The sequence below is a fragment of the Arachis ipaensis genome, chromosome B09 (assembly GCF_000816755.2).
Source record: "Arachis ipaensis cultivar K30076 chromosome B09, Araip1.1, whole genome shotgun sequence".
Classification (NCBI taxonomy): domain Eukaryota; kingdom Viridiplantae; phylum Streptophyta; class Magnoliopsida; order Fabales; family Fabaceae; genus Arachis; species Arachis ipaensis.
This window is the reverse complement of record NC_029793.2, coordinates 27,684,592-27,704,471: the sequence shown is the minus strand read 5'-3', so window position 1 is coordinate 27,704,471 and position 19,880 is coordinate 27,684,592.

The window sequence follows — 19,880 nt, the reverse complement described above, 5'->3', positions numbered from 1 at the left end:
GTTGTCACGCGGATTTTGTGTCGGGTTTGGCATAATAATTGACACGTGAGCTCATGGCCAGTAAGACAGGCATGCATTATACTGCATTTGTTTGAAATTGGTTAGATCTGCATAATTACTTAGTTTGCTTAATTGATATTCTGTTAATTGCTAATTGTACTACTTGTCATAATTATTCTCTATATGTGATTGCTTGATTATTTTTTTGATTTCTTGTGATTGTGACTTGTTGGTTCGGATTATGATGGAGTGTTAAGGCATATTTTGGGTCAAAGGTCGTGATTGATTATATTTTTGGTTCGGAGGCTGTGATTGGATGAATTACTGGTAAGTTTCGTTAGATTGTTTCTTTGGTTTGTAGAAAAATGTTATGGGATATTGTCGGGATTGGAATTTTTATAAGTGAGATATGAATTTGGATTTTTGATGATTGATTATTGTTGTTTGAAAAGATTCATAAGACGAGCGATGATCACTGTGGTTGAAAATAATTCTCTTTTTATATTTCCTCTTATGACAATTCTAAAATCCCTCTGGTGAGACTGTGTTGTTAGGTTTTCACCAAGATTCTTCTGCACATTTAGTTGTGCTTTATTAGTTTTATTATCATAGATGTCTTTTTTCTCGCCTTTGTTATCGATATTCATATTTTCGTAAATAGGGAAATCAGTTGTAATGATATATGTATTCATTATGTAACACTCTATCATATATGGCCTTACGCTACAGTTGTAAGTCAAAGGTAGTGAGACATTACGACCTCTAAAAACAAAGTACATATGTATAGATTGAAGAAATATAATATAGCTAAGAGCCTATGAAGAAAGATGACAGACTATTTATCGCATTGCACATGAAACGTCAACGATATACAGAATGACGCAAATATATATATGATTCAAAAGGAGATACATAACAAATACCAGTCTCGACCTGCGAAGATAAGGCCGGTTAGAAAGTATAATAAAATTCAGAAAGATACAAAATATACAGTCTGTTTCTCAAAAAATCAACCTCTAAGAGGGATATACAGTTACAAAAGACAAAAGTGGAGAACGATAACATCTAATGCAATAATGAAAACCCAAAAGATAGCCTTCACTTCCGAGAGGAAACTAGCACGCCCAACGAGGTGCACCACATTTTGCATTTGAAAAACAAAATTCGACAACGGGTGAGAATCTGAAGGTTCCTAGTGGGGTAATAATTCCAAATAAAGACTATGTAAAAAGATATGAATTCACTAGGCAATTCTAAACTCCAATCATTCAAGGTTCAAGCCTAGGGTCCTTTCTAACCCAAACAGGGTTAATTTACTAAGTCTCAGCCCTTATCAACTATCTCTAGTCTCAATTCTTTTCAACTCTAAGCTATTAATTCTCTCAATGTTATTATTGTTCATTTTTCAGTATTAAGCCCTTTCGGTTTCATCAGTCTCTAACAATTATTAACAGCATTCAGTCTCAATGGTATCAATTATCATCATTAGTCTCAACAGTTTTAGTAAATCTCAACAATCTTAATACAAGTCATTAGTTATACTAGTACTTGCAATTTCTTAACCCAGAGCAAGTGGGACGAACCACAACATCTAGCCAGGAAGTTCCAATCATCCCAACCCAGAGCAAGTGGGGTGAACCACACCCTTGCATCTATATGGGGAGTTTTAATCATCTCAACCCGGAGCAAATGAGATAAACCACACCCATGCATCTACTTAGGGAGGTATCATTCTCAACCCGGAGCAAGTAGGGCAAACCACACTCTTGCATCTACCTAAAGAGTTCCAATCGTTTCAACTTGGAATAAGTGAGGCGAGCCACACCCTTGCATCTACCTAGGGAGGTATCATTTTCAACTCGGAGTAAGTGAGGCAAACCACACCTTTGCATCTACCCAGGAAACACAAAATATCAATTAAATTCATTTCCATCATCAATTCTAGCAACACATCGCATCAGTTAAAACCCTCAGCGTCAACACCGTCAGCATAAGGGATCTCTCAGTTGTTCAAACTCATACAAAGCAATACAAGGAATACACAAGTAGAGAGAATAGATAAAATAATTAGGTCAAGTAGCATATCGATATAATTAATCAATAAGGCAAGCCAAATACAAGATGCACACCCAATCAATACACACAAATGCAGATGATGCATGTCTATTCCTAGATAGGCCATGAGCTCACGTGTCGGTTGGTTGCCCGCACTCGACAACTTCCCTGAGATAGGTACTATGTATCACCGTCCCTATCTCAAAAAGCATTCCCTCCATGAGTATTACGTATTTCCGTCCTCATGGGGGATTATTCATCTGATCTCCAGTGAGCGTTTGATGAGCGGATAATTTATACCCTTTTTGGCATTGTTTTTACATAGTTTTTAGTATGTTTTAATTAATTTTATTATATTTTTATTCGTTTTTAATGCAAAAATCACATTTCTGAACTTTAGTATGAGTTTGTGTGTTTTTCTGTGATTTCAGGTATTTTCTGGCTGAAATTGAGGGACCTGGGCAAAAATCTGATTCAGATGCTGAAAAAGGACTGCAGATGCTGTTGGATTCTAACCCTGCTGCACTCGAAATGGATTTTCTGGAGCTACAGAAGTCCAATTGGCATGCTCTCAATTGCGTTGGAAAGTAAACATCTTGGGCTTTTTAGAAATATATAATAGTTCCTACTTTGCCCGAGATTTGATGGCCCAAACTGGTGTTCAAAGTCAGCCTAAAACTTTCTGGCGTAAAACGCCCAAACTGGCACCAGAACTAGAGTTAAATGCCCAAACTGGCACCAAAGCTGCGTTTAACTCCAAGAATAGCCTATGCACGTAAAAGCTTCAATGCTCAGCCCAAGCACACACCCAATGGGCCCCGGAAGTGGATTTCTGCACTATCTGTACTTAGTTACTCATTTTCTATAGACCAAAGTTACTAGTCTAGTATAAAAACTACTTTTAGAGATTCATTTTTGTATCTTTTGTCATCCCTAGAGCTTATGCCATATTTCACGTTTGGAGGCTGGCCACACGGCCATGCCTAGACTATTTTCACTTATGTATTTTCAACGGTGGAGTTTCTACACCCCATAGATTAAGGTGTGGAGCTCTGCTGTTCTTCATGAATTAATGCAAGTACTATTATTTTTCTCTCAATTCACGCCTACTTCTTCTCCAAGATATACTCTTGTTCTTAATTCAGTTAAGTCAGAATGAAGGGGTGACCCGTGACAATCACCCACTATCTTCGTTACTCGCTTAGCCAAGATCCGCGTGCCTGACAACCACAAGCGGTCTACATGATGTTCAACATGGTCATTGGATGACAGCCGGAGTATATTCTCTTGGGTATCTAATACACGGACCGATTCCGTGAGATTAGTATCTTCGTGGTATAGGCCAGAACCAATTGGTAGCATTCTTGAGATGCGGAAAGTCTAAACCTTGTCTGTGGTATTCTGAGTAGGATCTGGGAAGGGATGACTGTGACGAGCTTCACACCTACGAATGTTGGGCACAAGTGACAGTATTCAAAAGGATAATGGTCCTATTCCGATGCTAGTGGAAACTGACAGATGATTAGCCGTGCGGTAGCTGTACATAGTATTTTTCATCCGAGACGAGAAATTCGACAGTTGATTAGCCGTACAGAGATCGTACCTGGTATTTTTCATCCGAGAGGATCATACAGCTTGCCATGGAGGGAAGCACGCATGATTGGAAGAAGGCAATAGGAAAACAGAGGTTCAGAAGCAACAAAGCATCTCCAGACGCTTATCTGAAATTCCCACCAATGAATTACATAAGTATCTCTATCTTATTTTATGTTTTATTTATATTTTAATTATCAAAACCTCATAACCAATTGAATCCGCCTGAGTGAGATTTACAAGGATGACCATAGCTTGCTTCAAGCCAACAATCTATGTGAGATCGACCCTTACTCACGTAAGGTATTACTTGGACGACCCAGTGCACTTGCTGGTTAGTTGTGCGGAGATGTGAAAAGTGTGAATCACGATTTCCCATACCAAGATTTTGGCACCGTTGCCAGGGATTGTTCGAGTTTGGACAACTGACGGTTCATCTTGTTGCTTAGATTAGGTAATTTTATTTTATGTTTAAGCTTATTTTTATTTTCGAAAAAATTCAAAAAAAAATTTGTGTTCTTCAGAATTTTTAAGAATAAATTCTAGAGCTTCATGAGATATGTTGAAACCTGGCTGGCTGTTAAGCCATGTCTAATCTTTTGGACCGAGGTTTTCACTTTCCATTGTGGAAAGGACATGTCTGTATGCTAAAGCTTGGCTGGTCATTGGCCATGTCTAGTTCTTTTGGACCGGAGCTTTAGACTAACATTACAGGAATCCTGGAATTCTTATAAAAAATTTTGAATTTCTTTATTTCCTTTTTCAAAATAATTTTCGAAAAATACAAAAAATTTAATAAAATCATAAAAACAAAAAATTTTGTGTTTCTTGTTTGAGTCTTGTGTCAAATTTTAAGTTTGGTGTCAATTGCATGTTTTAATTGTTCTTCAATTTTTGAAAATATATGCATTATGTTCTTCATTGATCTTCAAGTTGTTCTTGATGATTTTCCTTGTTTAATCTTGTGATTTTCTTTTTTTTTTTTGTCTTTTCTTGTTTTTCATATGCATTTTCGAATTATTAGTGTCTAAGGTTTAAAAATTTTTAAGTTTGGTGTCTTGCATGTTTTTCTTTTCTTAAAAATTTTCAAAAATATATTCTTGATGTCCATCATGATCTTCAAAGTATTCTTGGTGTTCATCTTGACATTCAAAGTATTCTTACATGCATTCTTTGTTTTGATCTAAAAATTTTATGTCTTGTGTCATTTTGTTGTTTTTCTCTTTCTCCATTAATTCAAAAATAAAAAAAAATATCTTTCCCTTGTTTTACTCATAAATTTCGAATTTTGAGTTGATTTAGTCAAAAAATTTTAAAATTTAGTTGTTTCTTACTAGTCAAGTCAAAATTTTAATTTAAAAACTTTATCTTTTCAAATCTTTTTCAAAAATCAAATCTTTTTCATTTTCTTCTTAATATTTTTGAAAATTTTAAAAATTGATTTTTCAAAATCTTTTTCTTAATTTTTATTTCACATTTTCGAAATTTTTACTAACATTAAATATTTTGATTCAAAAATCTTCAAGTTGTTACTTTGCCTATTAAGAAAGATTCAATCTTTATATTCTAGAATCATATCTTTTAGTTTCTTGTTAGTCAAGTAGTCAACTTTAATTTCAAAAATCAAATCCTTTTAATTTCCTTTTCAAATCTTTTTCAAAATGATTTTCAATCTTATCTTTTTCAAAATTTAATTTCAAAATCCTTTTCTAACTTCTTATCTTTTCAAAATTGATTTTCAAATCTTTTTCAATTAACCACTTGACTTTTTGTTTGATTCTAAAAGTTTACTAATTCTTATCTTTTTCAAAACTACCTAACTACCTTTCTCTCTCTCTAATTTTCGAAAATCACTAACCACTTTTTCAAAATTCTTTTAAATTAACTAATTGTTGTAAATTCTAATTTTATTTTATTCCTTTTCATAAATTCGAATTCTAACAAATAATTAAAATAAAAAACAAAAATATTTTTCCTGTCTTTTAAATTAATATTCGAATTCACTCTCCTCATCTCTTTCTATTTATTTTATTTAATTACTAACACTTCTCTTCTTCTTAAAATTCGAACCCTCTCCCTCTCTCTGTGTTCGAATTCTTCTCATTCTATCTCTACCTCATTCTTCTATTCTTCTACTTACATAAAGGAATCTCTATACTGTGACATAGAGGATTCCTCTTCTTTTCTGTTCTCTTCTTTTTCATATGAGCAGGAACAAGGATAAAGACATTCTTGTTGAAGCTGATCCTGAACCTGAAAGGACTCTGAAGAGGAAGCTAAGAGAAGCTAAAGCACAACACTCTGGAGAGGACCTGACAGAAATTTTCGAAAAAGAAGAAGACATGGCCGAACCCAATAACAATGGTAGAGATGTAAGGAAGATGCTTGGTGACTTTATTGCACCATCTTCTGACTTCTGTGGAAGGAGCATCTCAATTCCTGCAATTGAGGCAAACAACTTTGAGCTTAAGCCTCAATTAGTTTCTCTAATGCAACAGAATTGTAAGTTTCATGGACTTCCATTGGAAGATCCTCATCAGTTCTTAGTTGAATTCTTACAAATCTGTGACACTGTTAAGACCAATGAGGTTAATCCTGAGGTCTACAAACTTATGCTTTTCCCTTTTGCTGTAAGAGACAGAGCTAGGATATGGTTGGACTCACAACCTAAAGAAAGCCTGAACTCTTGGAAAAAGTTGGTCAATGCTTTCTTGGCCAAATTCTTTCTACCTCAAAAGATGAGCAAGCTTAGAGTGGAAGTCCAAACCTTCAGACAGAAGGAAGGTGAATCCCTCTATGAAGCTTGGGAAAGATATAAGCAATTAATCAGAAGGTGTCCTTCTGACATGCTTTCAGAATGGAGCATCCTATGTATATTCTATGATGGTCTGTCTAAATTGTCCAAGATGTCATTGGATCACTCTGCTGGTGGATCTCTTCATCTGAAGAAGACGCCTGCAGAAGCCCAGGAACTCATTGAAATGGTTGCAAATAACCAATTCATGTACACTTTTGAAAGAAATCCTGTGAATAATGGGACAACTCAGAAGAAAGGAGTTCTTGAGATTGATACTCTGAATGCCATATTGGCTCAAAATAAAATAATGACTCAGCAAGTCAATATGATTTTTCAGAGTCTGACTGGAATGCAAGCTGCATCCGGCAGTACTAAAGACGCTTCCTCTGAAGAAGAAGCTTATGATCTTGAGAATCCTGGAATGGAAGAAGTGAATTACATGGAAGAATCCTATGGAAACACTTACAATCCTTCATGGAGGAATAATTCTAATTTCTCATGGAAGGATCAACAGAAGCCTAATCAAGGCTTCAATAATAACAATGGTGGAAAAAATAGGTCTGGCAATAGCAAACCTTTTCCATCATCTTCTGAACAACAGACAGAGAATTCTAAGCAGAGCCTCTCTAACTTAGCAACCATAGTCTCTGATCTATCTAAGACCACTCTCAGTTTCATGACTGAAACAAGGTCCTCCATCAGAAATTTAGAGGCACAAGTGGGTCAGCTGAGTAAAAGAGTTACTAAAGGAGTTCCCTAAAGAGGAACCAAAGGAATCTGAAGCTCATACAGAGACCATAGAGATTCAACTGAACTTACTGTTATCATTCATGAGCTCTGATGAGTATTCTTCCTCTGAAGAGGATGAAGATATTATTGAAGAGCAAGTTGCTCAATATCTAGGAGCAATCATGAAGCTAAATGCCAAGTTATTTGGTAATGAGACTTGGGAGGATGAACCTCCATTGCTCATCAATGAACTGAATGCTCTGGTTCAACTAAAATTACCTCAGAAGAAACCGGATCCCGGAAAGTTCTTAATACCCTGTACCATTGGTACCATGACCTTTAAGAAGGCTCTATGTGACCTGGGATCAGGTATAAACCTCATGCCACTCTCTGTAATGGAGAAACTAGGGATCTTTGAGGTACAAGCTACTAAATTCTCACTAGAATTAGCAGACAAATCAAGGAAACAGGCTTATGGAGTTGTAGAGGATGTCTTAGTGAAGGTTGAAGGCATGTATATCTCTGCCGATTTCATAATCCTAGACACTGGAAAGGATGAAGATAAATCCATTATCCTTGGAAGACCCTTCCTAGCCACAACAAGAGCTGTGATTGATGTGGACAGAGGAGAATTGATCCTTCAATTGAATGAGGACTACCTTGTGTTTAAGGCTCAAGGATCTTCTTCTGTAACCATAGAGAGGAAGCATGAAAAGCTTCTCTCAATACAGAGTCAAACAGAGCCCCCACACTCAACTTCTAAGTTTGGTGTTGGGAGGCCACCACTAAGCTCTGAATCTCTGTGAAGCTCTCTAAGAGCTTACTGTCAAGCTATTGACATTAAAGAAGCGCTTGTTGGGAGGAAACCCAATGTTATTTTATTATATTTAATTTGTTTTCCATTATTATTTTATGTTTTCTTTAGGAAGATGATCATGTGGAGTCACAAAAACAACTGCAGAAATAAAGCAAAATGAAAAATAGCATCAAAAATAACACACCCTGGAGGACAGGCTTACTGGCGTTTAAACGCCAGTAAGGATAGAAAAATGGGCGTTTAATGCCCAGCCTGGCAACATTCTAGGCGTTAAACGCCAGAATGGGCAGCATTCTGGGCGTTTAACGCCAGAAATGGCAGACAGACTGGCATTTAACGCTAGAAAAGGGTGTCTGGCTGGCGTTAAACGCCAGAAAGGGGTAGCAGACTGGCGTTTAGCGCCAGGAAAGGTAGCAGAGCTGGTGTTTAACGCCAGAATTGGCACACAGAGGGCGTTTAAACGCCAGAAAGGTGCAGGGAGCAGAATTCCTTGACACCTCAAGATCTATGGATCCCACAGGATCCCCACCTACCCCGCCTACCTCACCATTCAAATTCAAACCATTTCCCTCCCAAACCCACGACTTCTCTCTCTCTCTTACCCTATAAATACCCCTTCTTACCACCTTTAATTTCACACATCTTACACACTTACACCCCCTTGGCCAAATCCACTCCTCCCCTCCATCTCCTTCATTTCTTCTTCTTCTCCTCATTTCTTTCTTCTTTTGCTCGAGGACGAGCAAACATTTTAAGTTTCGTGTGGGAAAAATCTCTGCTTTTTATTTTTTCATAACCATTAATGGCACCTAAGACCGGAGAAACCTCTAGAAAGAGGAAAGGGAAGGCAATTGCTTCCACCTCCGAGTCATGAGAGATGGAGAGATTCATCTCAAAAGTGCATCAAGACCATTTCTATGAAGTTATGGCCAAGAAGAAGGTGATCCCCGAGGTCCCCTTCATGCTCAAAAAGAGTGAATATCCAGAGATCCAACGTGGGATTCAAAGAAGAGGTTAGGAAACTCTCACCAACCCCATCCAACAAGTCAAAATCTTAATGGTTCAAAAGTTCTATGCAAATGCATGGATCACTAGGAGCCATGACTAAAGTGTGAACCCGAACCCAAAGAATTGGCTCACAATGGTTCGAGGGAAATACTTGGATTTCAGTTTGGAAACTGTAAGGTTGGCATTTAACTTGCCAATAATGAGAGGAGATCCTCATCCTTTCACTAGAAGAGTCAACTTTGATCAAAGGTTGGACCAAGTCCTCTTGGACATCTATGTGGAAGGAGCTCAATAGAAGAGAGACTCAATAGGCAAGCCGGTTTAATTGAGAAGGCCTGACCTCAAACCCGTGGCTAGGGGATGGTTGGAGTTCATCCAACACTCTATCATTCCTACTAGCAACCGGTCTGAAGTTACTGTGGATCAGGCTATCATGATCCACAGTATCATGATTGGAGAGGAAGTAGAAGTTCATGAGATCATATCTCTAGAACTATACAAGGTGGATGACAAGCCCTCCACTTTGGCAATGTTAGCCTTTCTTCATCTAATCTGTCACCTATGCAATTTAGCTGGAGTTGTCATAGAGGAAGACATCCTCATTGAAAAGGACAAGCCCATCACTAAGAAGAGGATGGAGCAAACAAGAGAGCCCACTCATGGACCTCAACAAGAGCATGAGGAAGTTCTTCATCAAGAAATCCCTGAGATGCCTCAGGGGATGCATTTCCCTCCACATAACTATTGGGAGCAACTCAACACCTCTTTAGGAGATTTGAGTTCCGACATGAAACAACTAAGGATGGAGTACCAAGAGCACTCCATTATCCTCAATGAAATTAGATAGGACCAAAAGGCCATGAGAGAGGAAGAACAAAGGCAAGGAAGAGACATTGAGGAGCTAAAGCACTCCATAAGATCTTCAAGAGGAAGAACTAGCCGCCATCACTAAGGTGGACCTGTTCTTTAATTTCCTTGTTCTTATTTTTTCCGTTTTTCGATTTCTATGCTTTATGTTTTATCTATGTTTGTGTCTTTATTATATGATCATTAGTGTCTAGTGTCTATGTCTTAAAGCTATGAATGTCCTATGAATCCTTCACCTTTCTTAAATGAAAAATGTTTTCTGAAGAAGAAAAAGAAGTACATGAATTTTGAATTTTATCTTGAAAATAATCTAATTATTTTGATGTGGTGGCAATACCTTTTGTTTTCTGAATGAATACTTGAATAGTGCATATTTTTGATATTGTTGTTTATGAATGTTAAAATTGTTGGCTCTTGAAAGAATAATGAAAAAAGAGAAATGTTATTAATAATCTGAAAAATCATAAAATTGATTCTTGAAGCAAGAAAAAGCAATGAAGAACAAAAGCTTGCGGAAAAAAAAAAGAAGTGGCAAAAAAATAAAGAAAAAAAGAAGAAAAAGAAAAAGCAAGCAGAAAAAGCCAATAGCCCTTTAAACCAAAAGGCAAGGGTAAAAAGGATCCAAGACTTTGAGCATTAATGGATAGGAGGGCCCAAAGGAATAAAATCCTGGCCTAAGCGGCTAAACCAAGCTGTCCCTAACCATGTGCTTATGGCGTGAAGGTGTCAAGTGAAAAGCCTGAGACTGAGCGATTAAAGTCGTGGTCCAAAGTAAAAAGAGTGTGCTTAAGAGCTCTGGGCACCTCTAACTGGGGATTCTAGCAAAGCTGAGTCACAATCTGAAAAGGTTCACCCAGTTATGTGTTTAGGGCATTTAAATATCCGGTGGTAATACTGGAAAATAAAATGCTTAGGGTCACGGCCAAGACTCATAAAGTAGCTGTGTTCAAGAATCAATATACTGAACTAGGAGAATCAATAACACTATCTAATTTCTGAGTTCCTATAGATGCCAATCATTCTGAACTTCAAAGGATAAAGTGAGATGCCAAAACTATTCAGAAGCAAAAAAACCACTAGCCCCGCTCATCTAATTGGAAATGAGCTTCATTGATATCTGAGATTTATTGTACTTTCTCTTCTTTTTATCTTATTTTGTTTTTAGTTACTTGGGGACAAGCAACAATTTAATTTTGGTGGTGTGATGAGCGGATAATTTATACCCTTTTTGGCATTGTTTTTACATAGTTTTTAGTATGTTTTAATTAATTTTTATTATATTTTAATTAGTTTTTATGCAAAAATCACATTTCTGAACTTTACTATGAGTTTGTGTGTTTTCCTGTAATTTCAGGTATTTTTTGGCTGAAATTGAGGGACCTGAGCAAAAATCTTATTCAGAGGCTGAAAAAGGACTGCAGATGCTGTTGGATTATGACCCTGCTGCACTCGAAATGGATTTTCTGGAGCTACAGAAGCCCAATTGGCACGCTCTCAATTGCTTTTGAAAGTAGACCATCTGGGCTTTCCAGCAATATATAATAGTCCATACTTTGCCTGAGATTTGATGGCCCAAACCGGCGTTCAAACTCAGCCTAAAACTTTCTGGCGTAAAACGCCCAAACTGGCACCAGAACTGGAGTTAAACGCCCAAACTGGCACCAAAGCTCGCGTTTAACTCCAAGAACAGCTTATGCACGTAAAAGCTTCAATGCTCAGCCCAAGCACACACCTAGTGGGCCCCGGAAGTGGATTTCTGCACTATCTGCACTTAGTTACTCATTTTCTGTAGACCTAAGTTACTAGTCTAGTATAAAAACTACTTTTAGAGATTCATTTTTGTATCTTTTGTCATCCCTAGAGCTTATGCCATATTTCACATTTGGAGGCTAGCCACACGGCCATGCCTAGACTATTTTCACTTATGTATTTTCAATGGTGGTGTTTCTACACCCCATAGATTAAGGTGTAGAGTTTTGCTGTTCTTCATGAATTAATGCAAGTACTATTGTTTTTCTCTCAATTCACGCCTACTTCTTCTCCAAGATATACTCTTGTTCTTAATTCAGTTAAGTCAGAATGAAGGGGTGACCCATGATAATCACCCACTATCTTTGTTACTCGCTTAGCCAAGATCCGCGTGCCTGACAACCACAAGCGCTCTACATGATGTTCAACGTAGTCCTTGGACGATAGCCGGAGTATATTCTCTTGGGTATCTAATACACGGACCGAGTCCGTGAGATTAGTATCTTCGTGGCATAGGCTAGAACCAATTGGCAGCATTCCTGAGATCCGGAAAGTCTAAACCTTGTCTGTGGTATTCCGAGTAGGATCTGGGAAGGGATGACTGTGACGAGCTTCAAACCTGTGAATGTTGGGCACAAGGGACAGTGTGCAAAAGGATAATGGTCCTATTCCGACGCTAGCGGGAACCGACAGATGATTAGCCGTGCGGTAGCTATACATGGTATTTTTTATCCGAGACGAGAAATTCGACAGTTGATTAGCCGTACAGAGATCGTACCTAGTATTTTTCATCCGAGAGGATCATACAACTTGCCATGGAGGGAAGCATGCATGATTGGAAGAAGGTAATAGGAAAACAGAGGTTCAGAAGTAACAAAGCATCTCCAGCCACTTATCTGAAATTCCCACCAATGAATTACATAAGTATCTCTATCTTATTTTATGTTTTATTTATATTTTAATTATCAAAACCTCATAACCATTTGAATCCGCCTGACTGAGATTTACAAGGATGACCATAGCTTGCTTCACGTTAACAATCTCCGTGGGATCGACCCTTACTCACGTAAGGTATTACTTTGACGAGCCAGTGCACTTGCTGGTTACTTGTGCGGAGATTTGAAAAGTGTGAATCACGATTTCCCACACCAGCGTTACGTATCACCGTCCTCACGGAGCCGTACTCGCAGTTTTGCGTGGGCGTTACATATCGCCATCCTCATCAAGATGTACCATCAATCTCTAGTCTAGTGGGTGTTACGTATCGCCATCCCCACTGATCAAAATTTGTTTTCTCCATGAGCGTTATGTATCGTGTCCTCATGGGAACCCTCCTTGTGGTCTCAAGTGGGCGTTATGTTTTACCGTCCCTACTACGCCTCACACACATTATCTCAAGTGAGTGTTACGTATTGTCATCTTCACGAGATCGTGCTCTACATCAAATCTTAAATCACAATCATGACACAAGAAAGAGAATCCTTCATCCTTAACTTGCCTAATCAATGAGCGGGACAACGCCACCGTCCTCACAAATCTAGCCATTTAGGCTGTAAACAATCTACATCTATATCTTTCAACAATATCGTTAGTTATTAAACTCATTAAAGTCTATTCAGTATAAACTCATCAATTCTCAAGTCTATTAACCCCGATTCTCTGTCAGTTACCCATTTCATTCACTCGTGAGTGGGATAATACCAACATCCTCACCGCACGTGGGACGAACCACCATCCCAGAAATCACGTCATCCAGTTTAACTAAGCATTTATCCAGAAATAATTCAATTTAATCCATTTCATATACTCACACTTATTTCACAGCCCAAAAACTAGATATCAAACTTTAATAGGGGGTTACAGACAGTTACAAGCTTATCGGGAAAGCCAAACGGTCAAAAGGAAAGTTTAATTCCGAAAATAGGACTTGTGCGTATGCATAACCCTTGTGCATATGCACAAATCGGAAATGGCTTCCCAGCTTGTGCGTACGTGATGATCGGATATTTTATACACTTTTTGACATCATTTTTGTTCATACCCTGGGTCGAGCTGTCCGACCCGAGATGTTCTACTGAGTAGTCAACCGACCTCTTCAGGTTAGGGGAATCCGACCTCTTCTCAAAGAGCTCGGTCAAACCACCAGAAAAGCACAAAAAGGGCCCAACTCGAGGAATACGACCCAAATCCAAAGGCAGCCCAAGCCTATAGAGATAAGGGCGGTTCCCTTGAAGATAAGCTGACTTCACCCAAAGACAAGATATGATAAAGATAACTAACTTATCTTATCTAAAAAGGTCACTCCACATCATTATAAATACACTGGAGCACCCAGGTATAACTCATACTCTGATTCTACTAAAAACCTGCTTAATACCCTTGCTAACTTAAGCATCGAAGTCTCTTGCAGGTACCCCCACCCTCTGGTGACAAAGGATCAGCTGCATCACGAAGTTCAACAAGTCGGACCCAACCGCTCCGGCCGCCACTCACCAGCTGGACACGTCAGCTCCGACCCGTACAAAAGATCTCCTCCGAGATCGACCTACAGTTTCAGGTAACCCTCGGAACATTGGCGCCGTTGCCGGGGAATCTGGAAGACATCCCATCACCATGGCAGACGACCATGACAACGACCATAATTCAGATCTAGAAGATAGAACGCTGCACAAAAATGCGGATACTACACCAAAAGATACCCCAGAATCTAAACTTCTAAAACTCAAAGCCAATCTCAAAGCTAAAGCTACTCGATCCACCCATGAGGACAGCTCTCGCAAGGATCAAGATCCATTCACTAGGGAGATCATGAAGATCAAAATCCCTAAGGACTTTAAACTCCCAGATATGACTTTATACGACGGCATGGCAGATCCCAGCCATCACCTCAATAACTTTAGGAGCCAGATGTACCTCACCGACGCCTCGGACGCAGTCCGTTGCAAAGCCTTCCCGACTACCTTAACCAAAACGGTAATCAAGTGGTTTGACAATCTACCCCCTAGGTCTATCTCAAGCTTCGACGACTTGGCCAAAAAGTTTCTAGCCAGATTCTCTATCCAGAAAGACAAAACCAAGCACGCCCCAAGTTTATTAGGAATTAAACAAGGAGATCGGAAAAGTCTCCGCAGCTACATGAAAAGATTCAACAAGGCATGTCTAGACATACAAATTCTGCCCACAGAAGCGGCCATCATGGGCCTCGTCAATGGCTTGCAAGAAGGGCCTTTTAGCCACTCCATATCAAAAAAGCATCCAACATCTCTAAATGAGGTACAAGAACGGGCAGAGAAGTATATCAACATGGAGAAAAACTCTCGACTAGGAGAGACCTCAAAATCCAGATTCTCCTATTCCTCCCGAGATAAGGACAAAGAATCCAAGAAAAAAGATCAACATGGGAAGAAGATCAAAAAATACCTCAATTATACCCCTCTTCGGGTATCCCTTGTGGATGTCTACAGAGAAGTATGCCATACTGAAAAGATACCTCCATCCCGACCACTCAAAAGCAAAAAAGGAGGAGGAAATCGGGCTGGATATTGTGAATATCATCGAATCTATGGACATTCCACCAACGAATGTTTTGACCTGAAAAATATCATAGAAAAATTGGTAAGAGAGGGAAAGCTAGATCGATATTTGGCGAGCCGAACAGATGATCCCAGAAAAAGAAGAAGAGATGAAGATGTCGGACGGGCTGAACGACCACCTCGTACGCCTGAGAGACATGTCCACATGATACACGGAGGATTTGCAGGAGGAGGGATCTCCAAATCATCTCGCAAAAAATATCTTAAGGAAGTATATCATGTCGAGGGAAGAGAGGAAACACCCAACATCCCCAAAATTACTTTTACCAAGGAAGACGCATCCGGCATTATCTCAGGACACGATGATCCTATGGTCATCATTATCATATTGGCAAATACAAATCTCCACTGCACACTGATAGACCAAGGGAGCTCCGCCGACATCTTGTTCAAAACTGCCTTTGACAAGCTTAGCCTAGAAGAAAAAGAACTCAGAGCATATCCGAACATCCTGTTCGGACTGGGAGACACCCCAGTTCAACCACTTGGATACATCTCACTACACACAACCTTCGGAAAGGGAAACCAGTCAAGAACACTTAAGATAGACTATATCGTGGTCGACGTGAGTTCAGCCTACAATGCCTTAATAGGTCGGACAACATTAAATCAGCTTGGCGCAGTAGTCTCGACCCCACATCTATGCATGAAGTTCCCAACTGAAGAAGGGACAGCTACAATAAAAGCAGACCAGAAGATGGCGCGCCGCTGTTACAATGAAAGTCTAAACCTCAGAGGCAGGGGAGAAGAATTCCATACAATCGAACTTGGTGGAGTTCAGAGGCGGGAAGAATTCCGCCCACAACCCAAAGGCGAAATAGAGAAAGTCCATATCAGAGACATCCTGGACAAAACAACCAATATCGGTACAATCCTAAAAAGAGAGATAAAAGATTCACTCGTACAGTTCTTACGAGATAATGTTGACCTCTTTGCGTGGAAGGCTACAGACATGCCAGGCATAGACCCCAAATTAATGTGCCACAAGCTGGCAGTCTATCCAGGATCTCGGCCAGTACAACAGAGACGAAGAAAGCTCAGACCAGAATGATCCCAAGCTGTGGAAGAGTAGGTACAAGTTCTACTGGAGGCAGAATTCATAAGAGAAGTCAAGTACCCACTATGGCTAGCTAACGTCGTTTTGGTGAAAAAATCAAATGGAAAGTGGCAAATATGCACCGATTACACTGATCTCAACAAAGCCTGCCTAAAAGATCCTTATCCACTCCCAAGTATCGACGCTCTGGTAGATGCCTCCTCCGGATATAAATACCTCTCGTTTATGGACACATATTCGGGATACAATCAAATCCCCATGTACCCATCCGACCAAGAAAAAATTTCATTCTTAACCCCAAAAGCAAACTACTGCTACATCATCATGCCTTTTGGTCTCAAAAACGCGGGAGCTACTTATCAGAGATTAATTTATAAGGTCTTTAAGGATCACATCAGAAAAATCATGGAAGTCTATATGGATGACATGTTAATAAAGACACAAAGTGAAGAGACGTTATTGTCGACCTGACCCAAGTATTCGACACTATAAGAAAGCATGGCATGCGACTCAATCCTGCAAAATGCACCTTCGCAGTAGAAGCTGGCAAATTCTTGGGTTTTATGCTCACACAAAGAGGAATCGAGGCAAATCCGGATAAATGCCGGGCCATACTCGACATGAAGAGCCCGACTTGTGTCAAAGAGGTACAACAACTTAATGGAAGGTTGGCAGCCTTGTCCAAATTTCTAGCCGGATCGGCAATAAGATCTTTCCCCTTCTACGCCACTCTAAGGAAGGGAAAGAAGTTTGAATGGACAACGAAATGCGAGCAAGCCTTCCAAGATTTCAAAAGATTCCTGGGACAACCACCTATCCTAACTCGGCCACGGGAGGGAGAACTACTCACATTGTACCTCGCGGTGGGAAGTCGGACATTAGCCTCAGCACTAGTTCGAGAAGACGACAGTGGGCAACAACCCGTATACTTCATCAGTAAAGCATTACAAGGATCCGAGCTGAACTACCAAAAAGTAGAAAAATTTTCATATGCTCTCATACTAACATCTGGATGACTTCGTCCTTACTTCCAGGCTCACACCATTAGGGTTCGGACCAACCAGCCCATAAAAGAAATTTTGCAGAAAACAGACCTAGTAGGCAGAATCTTACAATGGGCAGTTGAGTTGTCCGAATTTGACCTTCAATACGAAACTCGGACAGCCATCAAGTCACAATACCTGGCCGACTTCATTGCGGAATTCAGACACCCCAGAAATCCCCACAGAATGGAATCTCTACGTGGACGGTTCCTCAAATAAAGCGGGAAGTGGCGCAGGTGTGATAATTGAAAGCGACCAAGGAACCCAAATCGAACTCTCCCTCAAATTCGGGTTCCCTGCCTCAAACAACCAAGCGGAATATGAGGCGCTACTGGCTGGTTTGAAGCTGGCTAGGGAGGTTGGAGCTCAAAACCTTATTATCTTCAGTGACTCACAAGTAGTCACTTCACAAATAACAGGGAGCTACCAAGCCAAAGATTCCACCATGAAAAAGTACTTGGACAAAGTCAGGGAACAGCTCGGACAACTTGAAGAATATGAGGTCCGTCACATACCCCGAGAACAGAATGCCTGAGCTGACGCACTCTCAAAACTAGCCAACACCAAACCAGGGGGCAACAATGGAAGCCTCATCCAAGAAATGCTGCAGAACCCATCAATTTTGGAAGAAGAAAAAGTCCTAGCCATAACAGGTCAGGATCAAGGATGGATGACTCCCATAATTAACTACCTCAAAACAGAAACACTCCCCACAGATGAAAAGGAAGCAAAGAGGTTAAAATGGGAGGCACAATACTACACTATCATAAACAATACGCTATATAAAAGAGGGATTTCAATACCACTGTTAAAATGTGTGCCGACTTCCAACACAAAGGAAGTTCTAGAAGAAGTACACAGTGGCATCTATGACAATTATCTCGGAGCGCTGGCACTTACCAAAAAAGTACTCCGGGCAGGATTTTATTGGCCAACCCTACAAAAGGAAGCCATAGAGTTTGTAAAGACATGTCCACCATGTCAGAAACATGCCAACTTTCACATCGCCTCACCAGAGGAACTCATCAGCGTGACCTCACCTTGGCCATTCGCAAAATAGGGACTCGACCTTCTCGAACCTTTCCCTCAGGGATCGGGACAAGTCAAATTCCTCATAGTAGGAGTAGACTATTTCACAAAGTGGATCGAGGAAAAACCCTTAGCAAACGTCACTGCTCAAAGAAGTCTAAAATTCCTATATAGAAATATTGTCACAAGGTTCGGGGTTTGATGAGCGGATAATTTATACGCTTTTTGGCATTATTTTTAGATAGTTTTTAGTATGATTTAGTTAGTTTTTAGTATATTTTTATTAGTTTTTAAGCAAAATTCACATTTCTGGATTTTACTATGATTTTGTGTGTTTTTCTGTGACTTCAGATATTTTCTGGCTGAAATTGAGGGACCTGAGCAAAACTCTAATTCAGAGGCTGACAAAGGAATGTGGATGCTGTTGGATTCTGACCTTCCTGCACTCAAAATGGAATTTTTGGAGCTACAAGAGTCCAAATGGCGCGCTCTCAACTGCGTTGGAAAGTAGACATCCAGGGCTTTCTAGCAATATATAATAGTCCATATTTTTCCTGAGTTTAGACGATGCAAACTGGCATTTAACGCCAGCTTTCTGCCCTATTCTGGCGTTAAACGCCAGAAACAAGTTGCAAAGCAGAGTCAAACGCCAGAAACAAGTTACAAACTGGCGTTTAACTCCAACGAAGATCTCTACACGTGAAAGCTTCAATGCTCAGCCCAAGCACACATCAAGTGGGCCCGGAAGTGGATTTCTGTATCATTTACTTAATTCTGTAACCCTAGTAACTAGTTTAGTATAAATAGAACTTTTTACTATTGTACTAGGGGTCTTTTTCCCTATTTTCGAATTCATATGCCATTTGGGGAGGCTGGCCATTCGGCCATGCCTAGACCTTGTTCTTATGTATTTTCAACGGTGGAGTTTCTACACACCAAAGATTAAGGTGTGGAGCTCTGCTGTTCCTCGAGTATTAATGCAAAGTACTATTGTTCTTCTATTCAATTTATGCTTATTCTTATTCTAAGATATTCATTCGCACACAAGAACATGATGAATGTGATGATTATGTGACACTCATCACCATTCTCACTTACGAACGCGTGATTGACAACCACTTCCGTTCTACATGAAAACAAGCTAGAGTGTGTATCTCTTGGATTCCTGGTCCACGACGCATGGTTGCCTCTCTTGACAACAGATCCTTCCATTCCATGAGATCAGAGTCTTCGTGGTATAAGCAAGAATTAATTGGCAGCATTTTTTGAGATCCGGAAAGTCTAAACCTTGTCTGTGGTATTTCGAGTAGGATCTGGGATGGGATGACTGTGACGAGCTTCAAACTTGCAACTGTAGGGCGTAGTGACAGACACAAAAGGATAGTAAATCCTATTCCTACACGATCGAGAACCAACAGCTGATTAGCCATGCGGGAAACTGTAGAGGACCATTTTCACTGAGAGGACGGGAAGTAGCCATTGACAACGGTGACACCCAACATACAGCTTGCCATAGAAAGGAGTATGAAGGATTGGATGAATG